The sequence below is a fragment of the Passer montanus genome, unplaced genomic scaffold (assembly GCF_014805655.1).
Source record: "Passer montanus isolate IOZ18808 unplaced genomic scaffold, ASM1480565v1 scaffold69, whole genome shotgun sequence".
NCBI lineage: Eukaryota > Metazoa > Chordata > Aves > Passeriformes > Passeridae > Passer > Passer montanus.
Genome location: NW_024372036.1, coordinates 3,577,078 through 3,595,649, shown reverse-complemented (window position 1 = coordinate 3,595,649; position 18,572 = coordinate 3,577,078). Strand labels below are relative to the sequence as shown.

Sequence of the window (18,572 nt, the reverse complement as noted above, 5' to 3'; positions counted from 1 at the left end):
GTAAGGCAAAGGCCTCAGGTCACTCCGAGCTATCCGTATGCTCTGGGAATCACAGCTGCAAGACCAAAGAGAGACAGAAAGTTTTCCCCTGCCAGTGCCCTGCTACACTAAACCCCAAAAATCCCCAGAAGAGCATTTGCATGATCTCACCTACAAATGCACCTCCAAACCAGGAACTGCTCACAGCTTACCAGCAATGAAGGAAGGCAGCTCTAGAACTGAGAAGCAGAATACATGCCATGCAATTTTGACTTTACAGTCTCCAGTCTTCCTGACAGATCTGTGACAAGTGATAAAGACCTTGTCTATATATTTTTATATATGTAAAATGTCTATACATTTTCATTTTTTTCACCATGAAATTTTCCATGGTTCGAGCCTGGAAGGAGACAGAGGCCATGTGAAGAGTGAGGGAAGACAAAAGTCACCATTCTTCCAAATCCAGATGTTTCAGATCTTCACCACAGGGGAGACAAAGAAGCAAAAATACCAACACCACAAGTAGGCATTCTGCAGAGTGAGTGTCACTGAGCCAGCTTCAGATAAAACCCACTGTTCTGCAGTCAAGAGCAAATAACAGGTGAAAAATATGACCTGAAAATGCAGCAGGTACACAAGCAAAGAGTTTCTCAGTAAGTTCAGTGAGCTGAACTGGCAGCCTGGATTACAGTGGGTGGGGAGCTGGGTCCTGCTCAGTGCATTCACACTGCTCACACAGAGCTGTGCATCTGCTGTCACAGCCCAAAGGGGGAAAAAGCAAGAAAGGAAGAGCAGGGCAGGGACCCACATCATCCCCGTCCTCCTTCTATGGAATCCAACTTCTACTCTCTTGGATGTCACCCTGACTGCCAGCAGCAGTGTGTTCATTGCTGAATAAGACATCTGTTCTTCTTTTGGATTATTTCACTGACAAATATTGCACAAGGCTGTTATCAGTCTGAATCCATAATTACCCCTGTGGTCAGATCTGTTTTTGCATATACACAAAAGCAGGTATCTTCCTAAAAAGATAGACCAGACTTATCAAGCAGACTGATAGCAAAAGCAAATATATGCTGAACAAAGTTTTATTGTTCTGTGTTTTCTGTCAATATCACACCAGCCCCTTCTGCTCTCTGTACCAATGCTGGCAGCAGCCACTCACCACACAACCTTTACACTGACCTCCTCACCCAACAATAAAAAACCCTCAAACTCCCAAACAAGCCACCATAAAAGAAAAAAAAACCCTTCTCCTGTGTGAATTTGAAGATAATGTTTTGAACACAAAGCTGAACTGCATGTGCATAAATGTGCACTTTTGCTCATGGTGAAATATTTATAAATTACAACCAGAATTCTTTACAATTCAAAAAAATTAACTTTTAAGTGGGAAGGCTGCACATTGTGTAAATTCAGGCTTTTGCTGGCCATTTAGCTGGGAAACTAAACAGCAGCCACTCTGTAAATATCCCATCTGTCTTTAAAATCCACATCAGACAAAAACCTGAAAACATCTACGGCTCTCACCTTTTCTTAATATCTCCCATCTCCTGGGTGGCCTTGGCATTCTGTTGCTAAATAGGCCTCTAGCAGCAAATATAGTTAATTTATGCCAGCAGGGGACCATTCTGTGGTAACACACAGAGTCTTTGAAATATGCTGCAACAAAGATCACAAATCCAGGACTGGTCAGCCCCGTCACGATTCAGTGTCCCTTGTTCAGCTTCTTCTGAACAGCAGCCTTTTCATGCAATGCTTGAGAGATACATGACCTAAATAGCCTTTAACTGAGGGCTGCAGGAATCCCAGGAATGACTGGCCCACTAGAAATCCACACTTGCCTTCCACCAGCAATGTTCAGACAGCGACACAGCTCAGAGTGAGACTTTGGGAGTTTTCACAGATGCTCTCTTTATCATGGTCTCATGATAAAAAGATAAACCAGCTCTGGCAGACCCAGACAAAAGGACATTCAAATATTCTGCCCCTGTGAGTACTTTTTCAGTCCTACAAGTACCACAAATACTGACACTAATCTGACCACAGGAGATCTCTCAGTGATCACAACCCCAGCCAGGTGGGCACCTGCCTGTGTGGACATTTCTGCATCTCCATACATCCCTCTGTATTGATTCCACTTCTGTCAGAGACACAAAAAAACCACTGAAGCAGATATTGTTTCCTGCTGGAAGAGTTATAAAGTCCTGGAAGAAATGCACAATGTGAAATTACTGGTATAAAAGTGAGCACCCGCTTCTCTTGGAGCTTGCAGCATTTCTGAACAGTTTGACTGCCAAGTCAAAAACTGCTCCCCATCACTTGAAAAATTAGAAGTTAATTAGTAAAGAGAGGTGTTCACTGTACCAAAGCTTCATATTCAAAAGACCCTATGTGCCAAACTGGAATTATGGATGTCACCACTGCTAGCTTGGCACTGCTCTTCAAAAGCTCCTCAGTCAGGCTGAGTAGCAGTTTGAGAAGCAGCATTTATGCTCTTATGATTCATTTTTATCTGCCAGAATAACCCTCAGCTCATCTGCAATTATATGCCCAAAAAGTCAGATATTCAAGGGTATTACAAACTGCCTGCAGTTCAATGCAATGTGTTAATATAGGATACATTTATAGACAATGAGTCTAGCAAACCAGACTAGCTTCATTTAAAATAAACAAACAAGCAGCCTGGTCTAATTACCAGAACTAATCTAAAAGAATCAATATTTCTCCAATCAAAACGTAGAACAAAAAACCATGCTATTTACTCAGCAATGTATAATTACTTCTTGAATCTGCAGATTTTGTTCACTTTTAAGCCCATTAAACATGAACCACTTTTTATTAGTTCTATTTAAATTCTTTTTACCTTAACTGTAATAAACCAGATTTCTAAATAACTGGAATAATTGAAACTTCACTGCCTTAATCAGAAGTATTTTACTGTCAGTAAGTTCATTACTTCCAGGCAACTGGGAGCTTTTTCTATGCCTGGTTTGACTGACTGCTCATAAGCCTCTCCTCCCAGGCACTACTACAGGCTCACTCTAAACTCAAGCTTAAGGTCAGCATGTCCTCAAGGTTTGCTTGTATAACTGCTTTGACAATTATTACTCATCCCACATCTCTACCAACAAGATATGTCTTAAGCTAAACTGTTGGGTTTGAGGTTTTTTGTTCAGGTTTGGGATGGGTTTTGAGGTGTTTTGTATTTTATAAAGTAGATAATTTCAATAACATTTGGGAACAGTTAACCCAGGGCACACAGGACAGTAATAAGAGGCATTATTATACCTTCAGCACAGGAAAAAGAACAGCACAAGGTGATGCTTAGGCATTTTGTTCCCATCTTGCAACATGGATCCAAAGTGTCCAGATGACTTTGAACTGAACAAGTTGAAAGCTCACAAAGCCATGACAAAGAGCATCCTGAAGTGACCTGCAGAATGCCCCAGGTCCTGCAGTGCCACAAGGGCCCAGCAGCCCCATCACCAGCTCATACTGCCCTGAGCCCCTTCCCTCTGTCCTTTCCATACATCCCACAGGATGGGGCTTGTTCAGCTTTTAGAGGGTGTCCCTTGTCAGCCCTTTGCAATCACAATTTGGTTGTGCAATCTTTAACCCCTCAGTCTCAGGCTGACAAGCTCTTGTGCATCACTTATCCCATTAGACTTTGTGGAAGAGGTGTTGCAGCTACTTCTGTGAGCCAGAGAGAAGTTTGACAAGATGATCCATGTTTACCTCTGAAATAATTTCCTACCAAGGTTGTTGACACAGAATCAAGAAAGAAAGAAGGATAAATGAGAGAAACCTGCAACTGCCTATTCCAATAAGCACTTTGTTTGTCTCTCATGACCAGTGAATAAAGTGTAAACTCATAGTTTTGTAAGAATGTGTAAAAAGCATGCATGCTATAATAAAAACAGTTTGAAGCCTTCTGAAAATGGAGTGTCTTGCTTTGCATTGTCTCCATCTCAACTACAATAAAATTTGAACACCACAACCAAGGAGGAAAGGGAGGCTCTTTCCAAGGGGAGACCCAGGTGCAGAGATTGGGCAAATGAAGCCTTGAATCAAAAGGGGCCTTGCTGCTAAGGCACAGTAATATTGTCCTGAAGCACATCCTGTGACAGTATTTGTATTTAAATCTGTGCTTTCTGCTGCTTTGGAAAGTACTGCCAAAGGTTCTGAATGTGCAGCCTTCACAACTTCCATGTGTAAAAACAATTGCTCCCACAGCAACTTTGACATTTTCAAAACAATTATGAAAGAGTAAATGCCATTACGGCTTCTAAGAAAGCACTTTCAGTTTGGATTACTTTTTTCTTCTCAAAATAAACATCCCCAGGAGATCAAGTTTGGTCCTTGAGTTCCACCAGCAGATTCCCCCAGCTGGAAGTGGATCCTGTGCTGGGTTCCAGCCATAAACATACCCAGCACTGTTCAGCAAGGCTGGTCTTTCCTTAGGAAAGAGGAACAAAGCTTAATGGGGTGCAGTTTTTGAAGAGTAAAAGTGAGTGCTACAGAAAAAAAACACTGTCATGCTCCCTTCCTCCAAATAAAAGGTGCAACGACTCAGTGCCTTATTTATTAAAAACAGATAGGAGAGAATTTTACTTCTGCAAGTTGTGCAGAACTGACTCTGCCTAAAAACCAGACTAACAGCAGGGATCGCACGTCTGGGAGCAGCTTTTCAGAACATCACTCTGCCAGCCTGTCTTACAGGCTTTGAAACCTAACCACAGCCCCGCCTCTGGTAAATTAAATATGAAAACAGGGACTGTAACTGCTATTCCAATATACTTTACATTTTGCCTCGCTTGAACTGTAGAAACTCTTGAATCTGTGACTGCCATGACTGCTTTTGTGAGCTGCTCTCAGGTCTAGCCTGATGAATCCAAAGATCACTTTCTTCTCCTCTTTGTGGTCCCAACTAAGTTTTTATGCAAATTGACTTTTCCAGCAATTTCTACAAATTATAACATTGACAGGTCTGAGAGACAAATCCCCCCCAGTAAGACACATAATAAGGACAACAGCAGCAGATGACAGATCACAGAATCACAGGATGGTTTGGGCTGCAAGTGACCTTAAAATCATCCAGTTCCAACCCCCCTGCATGGGCAGGGACACTGCCTCTGTCCCAGGTTGCTGAGAGCCCCATCCAACCTGGCCTTGGGCACTTCCAGGGATGGGACATCCACAACTTCTCTGGGCAACCCATGCCAGGGCCTCCTCACAGGGAAGAATTTCTTCCCAATATCTGATCTAACCCTGCTCCCTCTCAGTGTGAAGCCATTCCCTCTTGTCCTGCCACTCCAGGCCCTTGTAAATAGTCTCTCTCCATCTTTCTTGCAGCTCTCTTTAGGCACTGGAAGGCCACAATTAGGTCACCTTCTCTTTTCCAGACTGAATAATCCAAATTCTCTCAACCTTTCCTCACAGTGGAGGAGTTCCAGCCCTCTCATCATCTGGGTGACAATCAGAAAAGAGAAGGCAGAAGGAATTATTCAATCCATGCAGCTTCCAGCATGGCCATTCACTTCAGTGAGAACATTTAATTTCCAGATTATTCCTTGTTTCAGGTTCTAGTGACCCAAGACAAGACACCCAGGCAGCACCACACAAGGGCACAGGTAACAGGCCTGGCACCCCGGGTGTGAGAAACTCAGATTTTCTCTTCTCTGAACAGAAGCACAGCTGGAGAATTCAAGAGCTGTCACAATCCAAAATCTTGCTCCCTCACCCCAGCATATTTTAGCTTCTCAGTAACTCATCAATGACCTTTTCAAACCTTACAGACAGAAGAAAAGCAAATATTGCAGCCATCTAAGTTGAAAAGTATCCTACAAAACAGCAACTAGATAAAAAAGGGCTTTCTTGTCTTTCTGGGGCATTGCTCCTACACCAGTGTCAACAAGCACAGGCAAAAACATTTTACACAAGCAGTTTTGAAAGCAGCTGGTCATCATGACACTGGGACAAGGCTACTTTAATAAATCAACCTACTGGGTGTCCCTCCACACACCAGAGCTGCAGGCAGTCAGCCAGGTTCAGCTGCAATAGCTAATTTTTGGGGGTAAATTTTTTGACCCAAGGATATTTTGGGCTTGCAGGAAGTGTCTGTTTGCCCACCTAATGAGCTGGGATCAATGTTTTCACTTCCTCTGCAGCAGGAAAATGTAGATCTTACAGGGATGTAACTTTGCACAGGGTCAGTACATGCCCTGAACACAGATTGTGGCTGTTCCAGTATGTGCTGCTTTATGAAACACAGCTTTGAGAAATATCTCACAGAAGTTAACATTTTTAGGGGGACTACTTGTCCTACAATAGACCTTGAAAGGTGATAGAATACAAAATCAGTAATTCAAGCCTTTGCAAAATCACCAAGATTAAATTATTTTCTTACCAAAAAACACAATAATTTAATAACAGCCCTGAAGGGACATGGTATCAGAGATCATCTCAAGCCTTTGCAAAATCACCAAGATTAAATTATTTTCTTACCAAAAAACAAAATAATCTAATAACAGCCCCTGAAGGGGCAGGGTATCAGAGATCATAATTAAAGTGTCAACATCTGACAGTAACCACAGGTTTTAAGATCCTGTCCTGAAAAAAAACTGCTCTACTGCTGTGTCAGCAGGGTCTCAGCAGCTTTCCACTTTCCCTGTCACTGTCTGTAGGACACACTACAGAAAAAGGCAAAAAGTAGGAAGCTTGCTGATATACTTAACATTTTCATAGCCAGTTATTGGATAAAATGTCAAGATGTTCAGATTAAAGGCAGCCTAGCATGACCCCAGTGAGCATGGATGAGATTTCTATGAACCCCATAAAGGAGGTCCTTCAAGCACCGTAAGGACACAATTAGTTCCCCTTCTTCTACATTTAAGAAAGGAGGACACAGATAAGTATTTCCAGAGTCCCAGGGAGGTTTATTTGTGGCTAAATCTCTGCTACAATGATCACCAGCAGATACAGCATACATGAGACAGCAGAAGCAACAAGCTCAAGCGCTGATTTCATTCCTAAACTGAAACCCTCTGAGTGGGAGACATCTAACACCCCTCCCAGCATTCATGCAGCTCTGTGAGAAGAACAGGATTTGCACACCCATTTCCCCCCACCCCCCAAAAGCATATTGCTACAGACAAAACGCAAATACAGAAACGTGGGGGAAGATTTCTTTCTTACCACCACCACTGGGGACCACTTCTGGCACCTGGCAAGACTCAGAGCAACAGCAGAATCCCCATCTCCTCCCTCCAGGGAAGTACCACTGCTTATGTCTCAAGAGATTTGCTTTCTCATTTGCCTATAAGCAAAAAAGACATTCTCCAGTGAATGAAGGTAAAAATGTTTTGTTTAGAAGCAAAATGCAATGCAAACAAGCAGCTGACAACCCAGGTAATGAATAACCCAAATGCTTCTTAGTAAAATAATGAGTCTTTTTCCTTTGTCTGAAAGAAAAAAAAACCCTACTTGATCCTTCTTCACATATATATTACTACACTTAGCTCCACAGGTACCAATACTATTGCTTTCACAGGGACTAACTGGCACATATCTATGAAATTGAAAGCAAGTGTTCTAAATTTACCACTAATAGTGAAATTGCAGCTTCTATTCAGACAGGAGCAAGGGCTTGCATACATAAGAACTAGCCTACTTTTCTTGGCTTTACTAATCAGCATAACAAAAGGTTATTTTATTTCTCTTACCTCCAAACCCTGTCTTGAGAGAAGTTACTGAAAAATGAAGCAGAAGCAATTATCTGCTCTGAGAACACACAATTAATCCCTATATTTTATTAAGAGTGTTTTTTATGATCCTCAAGCAATTAAGCTAATCATTATTTAATTTTAGATTACTGAACTGGAGATTTACTTCAGACACAAGCTCACTTTTCACATAATTTAGTTTCAGTAATTAGAGATGTACTTTACCCAGAGGTGGCTTGTTTAAAGCATGTTATCTAATTTCACAAGCCTCACACCATGAAAGTTTCATGCAGAAATCTACAACCCAAACTTCAAAAATGAGAAAAGGCCCTGAAGACACTAAAATTTACCGGACTGCAAACCTGTTTTTCCTTTAAAAAAAAAGAAAAAATGTTCTCCAAGCATGTGCCCAGCAAGTTAATGTATCACAAAAGCCAACACCAACATTTCTATAACCCACCACTCCTCTAGCAAGTTGTTAGAACAAAGAGTGCTCCTCTCACATGGATCACTTCATTTATAACTTACTTTAACCAGGATGCAAAGTCTGCAAATAGAAATGTTTGATTAGGACGCCCAGCAGGTACCTGCCACAGGATGCAACCAGTGATGAAACACTCAGACACTTAAAGAATTCTGTGACAGTGTCATCAGAGGAACAGAAACAGGGACCGGGCTGGTAGGTTCACACTGTACACACTGACCCTGAACATGATGCCAGTGGAAAACTGCTCTATTCCAACCTATTTCAGACAAAATTGTGTTGTAGAAACCAAACTGTACCAGGAAACACCAGTTACCCTGGACACTCCTGCCCACCCAGCTCAGCTTTAGTTCTGCAGACAGTTTATGCCATCCATCCAGGCTGGGACATTGTCCAAGGCCAGTTTTATGTCAAAACACATTTCCTGGCTTTTGGAAGGGCATCACCTCCCACCACTACCACTAAAGAGAAGGAAAACATGACCAGGCAAATATTTGAAAAACACACAGTGCTTTTTGCAACTTTTTGCTTTCTAAATCATCCAACAAAACCAACACATGCAACTGCTCACTCAATTAAAAGTCGACTATACTTAAATCTCTAAAAATGCAGAAGATGCAGATTTATTTCAAGATTTTAGTGCCAGTACTTTCACAAACCAGTCTGACTTGCCACATGTAAGAAAGGCTACAGAACCCATCAACAGTTCATGAGATTTCAGCAAAGACTGACAAAGAAGAATCAGAACATGAGGCTAAAAGATCATAACAAGACAGGCTGGTTATTGGGAGTGTGTTTAAAATAAATACAAGTCTCATCTATCTGGATATTCAACAAACATACTTTTCCATGTGGTATCACATTAAAAGTGTAAACTTGGAGACAGAGGAATTGTGACAGCAGTAGATTCTGCCCAAAAGAGATGGTGCCTGACAGCACAGAAAGAAAAATCTGCAGAATTCTTGGAAGTACTGATGAAAAGACAAACCCCAACAATCAATCTTCTGGTTCATTTTTAACTGATTAATGGCTTGCATATAAAAAAAATAGTAATTGTGGCAGCTGGTGACAAAGCTGGGAAGCAATCTGAACACGAGGGTGCACTGAGGTGTTAACACCACAGGCACCATGGCCATGAAGAACAGAGCCACAGTTGCATTTTGCAATTGCTCCTCACAAGACAGTAAAGACAACCACTAGGAAGGGAAATAAACCACTTCAGGCAGAAAAGGCTGCTGAAACCAGAACAAACAGATATCAGCTGGTCAGGAGTTAAGTTCAGGCTTGAACTCTTGAGAACAGCAAATGTCTGGGAGAAGTTTTTGGGGACAATAAACCTACATGCTTAAGGAAGCCCTATTATGACAAATTACCAGCTTTCTTTAGCTCTGACTGGTTTTGTAGCTGTTCCATCTAAATATTCATCAAAGGGTCCATGAAAGTATCACCAAAAACAGGTGGTCCAGTTGCCAGTGCTGGTGGGGAAGGTGATACTGTGAGTTACAGAGCTGGGGGGAAGCTAGCTTATGGGCTAAAATATAAAAAAATACCATAACATTCCTGCATACCTATACAACAAATACTGTTACATTTAAAATAACAACATTAGCCATTTTGTTTTCATCAAAATCTGCACATGCAACTGTGGCAATAAAAAGTGTCCATTTAAAAGGCTCAGCAAGTCACGAGCAGTATCTCATCCTGCTTCCCATTATCCCTCAACAAAGGGATCCCTAAAATTAATGCAGCACAAGTTGAGCTGCTCCTTGGAACAAGCACATTCTCTGGTCCTGAGGCAATTCTTGAAAACTTCCTCCATGGGCTATCAAAAGGAATTTTGCCTTTTTCATTGCCTGTGCACAGCAACTCTCAGGCAGACGTTTTAGTTAAACTGATAAAACTGAGGTCAAAGTTCCCAGAATTAAAGAGTGTAACTGGTAAGAGAATAATTTCTGGTTCAAGACTGAAGCATAGCAGTGTTATGCAAGAGAACAGGATCTGAAAGGAAGCTTTGATCTGGCACTGTTTATTGTACTGGTGCTGGCTAAGAGGTACCTGAGCCGCAAAGAATGAGAGAGAAGCTCTTCCCATTTGAGATCCTCACCTTTCTCACTTGGAAAAAAAAATATTGAGACATATATATATATATAAAACACCATGTACTGGACACTGCAAGCTGTATCAAATTGCTTTTCTGATGTCTTCTAAAATGGAACAAAGAGATTTAGGCAGTACATTGAGGATGAGAGTCACATTTAAGCATACACTCACAAGTATTTTTCCATTTCAAAACTGTCCTGCAATTAAATATAAATGTGTATGCACTTAAACACACAGTTTCTTTCTTGCACAGTACCTTGTACTGACTTCAATATAACCTTCAAACCCATGTTTCCATTAGCTACTTTGTGATACCACAGCTTTGAAAATATTCTGAGTGCTCCAACAACCAAGGCATACAAGACTTAAAAGTGGCCATTCACGACTCCATCTTCAGCATCATCTCACAAGGAGAACATTTCATTCCTTTTTATTTCCTCCACCCCTTCTTTCCTTATTCTTAAATAATTTATTAAAATTACTGAAAGTATTTTCTGGTCAGCTTTCTTCCTCACTGTAGGAAGCATCAATATCTTTAAATCCGTGGTTCCCCTGGTTCCACAGCTTGGTTCCCTCTCTAAAGGTCATCTTCTATATAATAATCTGATATTGATGGACTAATGTCAGGAGGAAAAGGGGGAGAAATGATAATGTATTTTTAATCACAAGCTGAATTTCTCCCCAGATAGCAAAGCTGATTTCATGGCATGCCCCTCTTTCGATGTCTTATGGAATCACCCATCACTGACAGAATGACTCCAAAAAATTCCTTCCTGCTACCATCCTACAGCTAGGACCATCACCTCTCAGAAAGAGAGCCTCTAAAAACAAAACACTGCCCTAAAGAAAACTGGAAATTATTGACTTGAAGGCACTTTCAGAAAAAGGAGTCAGAAGGAAAACCAGAGAGGATGTCAGTAAGTTATGACGGATGTACAACAAACAATCAGAAGTGGTCTCCCCCCTCATAATCCATAACTGACCTGTGAACCCTCTTGCCACAGCTGTCAGAGGTGTAAGTAGAGAGAAAAGAGAACTGGAATCTTGAATGACACAGAAATAACAAACCAAATACCAGCCACTGCGTTGATTGTAAATCTTTTAGTAGAGAAATCCATTATAAGCCAGACTACTGACCTAGATGGACCAATGACAGACAAATTCTCTCCTTTCCAAGATGGAAATTAGACTTCTTCAGCAAACAAAGCTATTCATTTTCCATTGCAACTTGCAACAAAACCCTTCAGTTCTGAGCTTCTCTCAAAGACAAGCAAGAATTAAATGGGTGAATGTATCTGTGGCCTCATAATTCCACAGAGTTCTGTGTTCACTCATCGTGAGAACCTGAGCTCCAGCAGCCCATCAGTTTCACCTGACTCTGTCCCTAACCATGTGGAGCCAGGGTTCTGATGGATAAACACCCTGGAGCAGGTTCAGCTGTGGCAGCCTAAAACATTACTGCCCCCTCTTGTCCATCCCAGCCTTCTGCCAGGGATCAGTGCTCCACAGCACCCACCTCAGCTGCTCCAATCCACAGCACAGAGTGGTGGGTTCTTACCATCATTCACTTTTTACAGGCAAACTGCTCTGTAATTTTCCAGCTGTGAGCTTCAGGGGCTGAAGCAGCTGCCCATGGTCCTTCCTGCAGTGGCTGGCAACACCTGGAGGAGGTGATGTCTGAGGTCATTGCAGCAGGTTTCATACAACTCTGGTCCAACTTGAAGAGATGGAATTATTCTTGGTGAAAGAGGCTGTAATTCTCCTGTTGCTAGAGCCCAGAATCAGGGTAAGTCCTGGGCAGGACTCAGGACTTATCCTGATTTAAGTTTAGCACTACAGTGCTGCAAAACTTTAATCTCACTCTGAGTTTCAAATGGGAGAGAATTTTAAATACAGGACAGGAAACCACAACCATCTGAAAAGGAAGCTGGGAAAAACACAGCTGCCCTAAGCAACCAGGGCAGAACATCTTTGAACCAAGTGAAGTGTGCCCTGTCCTGGGAAATCTAATCCCAGTTTCAGTCCAGACAGGTTTAGTCCCACGAGTAAATTCTTACAGCCTTGCATTTTCTTACAGCCTGCTTACCTCTGAGGTTTTCCCATTATTTATCCCTCATTAAAGGCCTACATGACAAAAAGCATAAGAGAGTAAGCGTAAGAGGGGAATTTGAGCAGGCTTAGCCAAGGTTTCTGCATTTCCTTGTGTTTGGGAATGCTTGGGGTTTTAGATGGGTTTATTAATGAAATTTAAATAGTGAATAAATCTTGAATGTGGATGCAAGCTCATCCATAAATGTTGCCTAAATTGACTTCTGGGAAGAAGTAGGCTCTGAGAAAGGACCTAATTATTTTTTTAAATGACTACTAATTGTACATTTTTTTTTTCTTCTTATTGCAATATATAATGTCTGTCACTTTCAGAGTAATTCCAAGAATTGCTTTTTTCTTTTAAACACTGGAATACTCTTTTCTTAGAATAAAACCATGATATAAAATGTTTATGGCAATAGCAGAACACAGAGCTTTTTAAAGCACAGCCTTCCACAGAAACAAGGAGAGGTGCTGCAATCAGCACTGAAATACTACTGAGAGAGAGCTGAGTGGAGTGAGTGTGGGACACACACAGGAGTGATCTGCAGAGCAAGGGATAAGCTTAACTTACTAATTTCTCCTCCTCTTTCACTTGTTCTTAAATAACAAACAAAAAAAAACTCAGTTGCAAACATCCTTCCCCATAATTTCCTCTGGCTGACCAGCACATCCCTTTCACTACAGTGGTCCTCTGCCAGCTTCATTTTGTGCCCTGCCTCAAACCCTGGGGCTGAGGGTCCCTGAACTGGCCCCGGGTGCTGCATCAGCTTTTCTCCTAATGCTGGGATGTTTTCTTTGGTGTGCAATAGATTTATAGGTCACTTTTAGAGCTGTACGTCTTTAAGTGGACTTCAGTCAGGAAAAAAAAAAATCCTAAATACAATTCTCCATAATTACCCAGTAACAAGAAGCAATTGATCATTAACTTTCATGCTCTGATCTTCCACAAGCAGACCTTCCAGTTACTCCAAATTAATAATTTCCTTAGGAACTCCCAGGCAAAGGTAACAGGAAGGAGCTGTCTCATGGGATTTGAGAACTGCAGGGAATCTTTGGCAGAAATTCCTTTCCTTTACCAGCTTTGAATCCACCAGGTTCCAAAATGAAAATCTGCAGGTGACGTGGCAGTGACATCAGGATTAAAACTCTCAGCCACCTGCACATCCCAGCACGCCAGATCACATCACCTTGAGCTCACCCAGGCTCCTTTCAGCCCCCTTCAGCAAGAGATTGTCACCAGGGTCACAAGTCAAGCAGGCTTGGCTAAAAATATCGCCCAGCACTGTCCCTGCTCTGCCTCACTTCACTGTCATGCACCTCACCCTGGACATCATCCAAGGGACACTCACTGGGCACAAACCTGTGTGAAGCTCAGGCATCCTCCTCCTCAGGAGTTATTTTACTCCTCCTGGCTGGATTAAACTAACTACCAATATTTGTTTATTCACTATTCGTAATTCAAGTTGGAGTGAAATTAAAAGGCTCTAGAATGGCAATCTAGTTAAGAACTTTAATGAAGTGCACTTTAGATATAAAATCTATTATAAAGCACTTAAACTAATGAAGGTTGCTCCCTGTCCTCAGCACTCTGCACTAAAAAGGTAAAAGTCATTTAAAGAAACCTTTAAAATTCTGAACTGCTGCAGGTAAGATCTGAAGAGACAACAGTGAAACATTTGCTATCATATCTCACTCCAGGACAAAACAAGGAAAAAAACAGTTTCATACACCTCTACCCTGAGAAAAATAATATTATTCTTTGTTATGGGTGAAGTAATTTCATAGTGAATGAGATGATAATTTTGAATGCATCATCTCTTCAGGCTCTCAGAAAAATTATACATCTGCATACTCATACTATAGATATTCATACTCATACCAGGGAACAGTGTCTAACAATAAAATAACGATAAAAAATTCAAAGTACAATCTTCAATAGAGCTATCAGTGGAGGTAGAGAAGGCCTAGCTCATCTTCTGCAGGAGGACCTGTACACTGGAGTTTTGAACCATCTTTTTTCCCTTGTGTTTACACAAGGAAAGTTTTTTAATACCATCTTAATAGCATTTTTAATTAACCAGAAATATACATAAATAACAGATTTCCAGAAGCCTGATGAGGCTTGCAATCTAAAATAACAATGTAATTGATTCCTACCAGGAAGCATTCTCTATACACTGCCCTTCTTGGTCAAACAGAATGACAGAGTAAATTTGGTTAAAAGCAGGGAGGAGGGTAAAGAAACCAAGTCAAACAGAAGAGCGTGGGGCTGAGGAGACAAAAATACTTGTGACCAAAGGGTGACACAGCACGGGTGTTTTATGAATCTTGCAGAGCCCAGGGAGCAGCCTGTCCATGCTCCTCCCCACGGCCACCCCACTGTGACAGGCAGAGAAATCCTCACCAGACCCCTCAGCCTGGCCAGCCAGGGCTGGCACGGGCCCCAGCCCAGCCCAGCCTGACTGAAGCAGGTGCTGGCTATTTTTGTGTCCAAACTGCAGTTTACATCTGCCCTGTTCTCAAGTTCAAAGGGAGAAGCAGCCACAGCAACCCCCTCTGGGAAGGGAGGGGGATGAAGGCTCAGCCGTGGAGGAAGAGGGGCTGTGGATGAGCCCTGGAGGGCTCTGCAGGAATGGGCTGCTCCAACCATCATAAAGCAGCACCTGGCTGATGCTGCACAGCCTGTGAGATGCCCAAAAAGCCTGAGCCCTCATCCCCCTGCACCACACAGCCACCCCTGACAGCACCAGGGCAGGGGGGTGAGCCTGGGCTGACCCCAGGGTTTGTGGATGCTGAAATGTCTGCACATAAATAAAGAAGCCTGGCACTGAATTCCTACATTTCAAAGGGCACTGAAGTAATAATCTAATCTTAAACTGATTTACAAGTGTTAGCTGATTCACCAGCTCACTCTCACACTACAGATCACAAAGTTCCCTATTTGGAACAGAATCAAGTGGCCAGGTATGTGCAAGGAATCGTGTCCACAGCAGCTCATCTGCAAATTGAGCATGACTTGAAAATCCACTTCAAGTAAGTCATCCTCCTGCTACGAAAATCTCAGCTTCTAGGATTAGAGACCTTTCAGAAGATTATTAATTCCCTCATCTCACAGTTAAAAGGATGCCAGAATTACTATATCCCAGACTGTAACTGAAGCCATTCAGTGAAAGCAGATTTCCCATCAAGGGACCATCTTTTCAGTGAGATCCATTACATATCTCAGGGTCTGGTTGAAGTATCCTATTTTTTTTCCCCCGTAAACACAAGAGCTGAACAGTCTTCTAACCTTCAACATCATAAATGCCCAGCTTCTACAGCTGCAGTAATTAAACCAACTTCTCATTCCATTACCCACATTGAGTCTCTTCCTCAGCATCTGCTCTATTCCCACACTGCACTCCTCAATCTAACCAAGATAAGCTATTTTCTAAGATCAGCTGACTTGTCTGTCCCTCAAGACATCACTGGAGCCAAAAGGATTCTGAGCAGATATGATGCATCTTGCTAAAAATCCAAAAGGTCTCTTTTAAAGGGGGGGGGAAAAAAAGTAGACGTCAATGCCAGTGGTTATTTTTAGCATGTGAGTTGTTCTATATTTATTCCTTTATGTCTTTCTAAAAGAAGCACAATCTCTGATGAAGCATTACCATAAAATACACCCTACTGGGAAGTCTGCTTTATGATTCCTGACTACTGAGCACTGCAACAAGTACATCACACCACCCATTCAACCACACAAGATTAAGGGCACACACACAACAATGCTTCCTCAGCTTCAAAGACAGGCTTAAAACAACCCAAACCCAAAAACCAACCCATCCACACAGGAAGCAAACTCCTCAGTTTAATCTGTCATTCTGATCAGATGCCACTCTTCAGACTCAAGCTTAAAAACTGCCACTTTTAAGTATTTCTAATTGTCCAACCCCCCAAAAAGCCATTAAGACACCTTGTGAGTTACCTGTTAAAAACAACACAAACCACAGCCCCAAACTCCAGGACACACCACACTGCAACAAACCCTTAATTCAGCAGGAACAGCAGCAGCTCAGCTCATACAAATACTCAAACTATAAAAGACAACTTAATTTCTTCCTTATCCTCTCTTATCCTCTTCCCTTATAGCTTTTACCTTCTTTCCCTGAAGACTCCTGGCCCTCTACCTCCAATATATTTACCCCAACAACCTTGTGCCTCTGATCTTATGCAAATTAGCTGAAGATTTCTTTTCAAGGACAAGGTACAGTTAATCAAAGGTGTGGTGTGGCTTATTTGTGTGGGAAGTGATATATCAAGTGAACAGGAAAAGCAAAACTGTGTCAAGGAAGCTTCTGCTAGTTGCAGTAAACTTTCAGTAAAAGAAGAAAATAGTTTAAGACAGGGTCTTATATTAACAAAACTAGGAAGAAAACTTGCATTTTGAAGCTAACAGTATTTTAATTTGCTGCTCTAGAAAAAGACAGCTGTTATCTAGCCACGGGTATTTTAGATTTTTGCATTATGCCAGATCTCTCAACACACCCATTGGAACAGCAGGACTTGGGATGGGGTGGGGAAAGACAATACATACCTCTGTGTGTTAGCTTGAAATCTCTCTCTCCTCTGACCTTGAAGAACTCTGTTTTCCTTCCAGGTGCTCCCTACCTATAAGACAGACATGTCCCATCACTCAGCCATGCCCTTTAAGTATTTTACCAACTGGCACTACCTACACATGGACAGCTCTCTGATCCCAGGGTAAACAACAGATGGCTGGGGGACTCCAGAGTATGAAACCATGCTCAGCACACACACTGGAATCAGATAAATAGGTTTGGTCAGTGGCAGGTTATTACAACCTTCATGCAGTGCAAATGACCCAAGTCACAGATTTTCCACAAGGTAAAAGTTTGGATCTTCAAAAGAGTAATACACTTTGGAAGTTAAAAACATACATGCCCTAATTACCTCAATCTCAGACTGACCTTTGTATATTTGTCTACAAAGACCTTGCACTACGTAACTGTTGCACTGTGGAAGCCAGAACGACTCCAGGTTAATTTAAAAACAAGCTCTTCTGAAAGCTTTTAACTGAGCAAACCCACCTAACTCTGTCTTGTTGTGAAATATTTTCCCTGCTGGTTAAAATGTTTCCCATGCAACCGTGATTTCATTTTAGTCTTCTGCAGAAAACTGAAGACAAGAAAATATCTAGTTTGAATTCAAGGATCCTCTTGTCATAGCAACATAAAATTCACCAAAAAAGGCAATTCTCTCACTGTTTCTCCTCCTCTACTAATTAAAAAAAAAGTTTCTTTATCACTGTAAAGTACCCCAAAGCAAGAAAGTAGAAGCATGCAAAACCTTAGTGGGAAATCAGATGCTTTTTATCCTCTCTGATTATTAAAAACAAACAACAAAACACACTAAGGAAAATGAAGTTAGTTTTGCTTAAGGAAAGTTCTGTCAAAACACACTAAGGAAAATGAAGTTAGTTTTGCTTAAGGAAAGTTCATCTGCGGCAGAAGGAGCACATCTGATTTATTCTTATTTCCTAGATTAAATGCCATTTAGTTCACATGACAATTCTGAGGCAGTTTGTCTATCTTTTGTGAATTAAATAATCCCTTTTTCAGAATGGATTAAATTCCAGAATAAGCACTCAAGAGAAGTTTGTTCAGAAACCTGCACTGTGAATGAAACGGGGTTTGCCTCTTTGCAAGCTTCATTTTCCCCTATTATTTAATGCCCAAACTTAGCTGTTGTGTGGATTTTTTTTAGTATTTGGGTGTCAAACTGACCACATACAACCTGTGCCCTGAAAGGCAGCACACAGCCAGGTATAACCCACTGTAATTAGAGCTGCTCACACGTCCTGCTCAGCTCCCTGATGAGCTCCTCTGAGCAGACATCCCCCAGGTCCCAGCTGGTTCCTCCACACAGGCCACAAACACAAAGCTGCCAAGGACACAAAAAACTGAGGGGGTCACTCCCTGGACCAGCCATGAGCACACAAGGGACAAAAATAACTTTTCAGAGGAATTAAGACTGCAACATGACCTCTGGCACCTGCCTCTGCTATGAGAAGGTGGGGAAAGCAACAAGGGAAGTCCAGCAAGAACACATCCAATCCCAGACACAGCCAGCATCAAAGGCAGCAACTAAACAGAGTAGCTCCCTTTGCACTTTTATAAGTAATGCACTTTTATATT

The 18,572-nt window shown here is 41.8% G+C and overlaps 1 protein-coding gene across 8 annotated transcripts in view; it reads right to left on the bottom strand.

Annotated features, from left to right (window-relative positions):
• Positions 1-18,572, bottom strand: part of AGPAT3 (1-acylglycerol-3-phosphate O-acyltransferase 3) — an 86,202-nt gene that overhangs the window by 41,230 nt on the left and 26,400 nt on the right. For 4 of the 8 annotated variants that reach the window (XM_039729297.1, XM_039729296.1, XM_039729295.1 and 1 more), the window contains exon 2: positions 7,177-7,297. The exons of 2 other annotated variants lie outside the window; for them this stretch is intronic. The gene's annotated coding sequence lies outside the window, so the exon portion shown is untranslated. Of the gene's footprint in view, positions 1-7,176; positions 7,298-16,951; positions 17,026-18,572 lie in introns of all 8 variants that reach the window. 2 more of the 8 variants (XM_039729294.1, XM_039729300.1) reach the window with 2 other exon arrangements.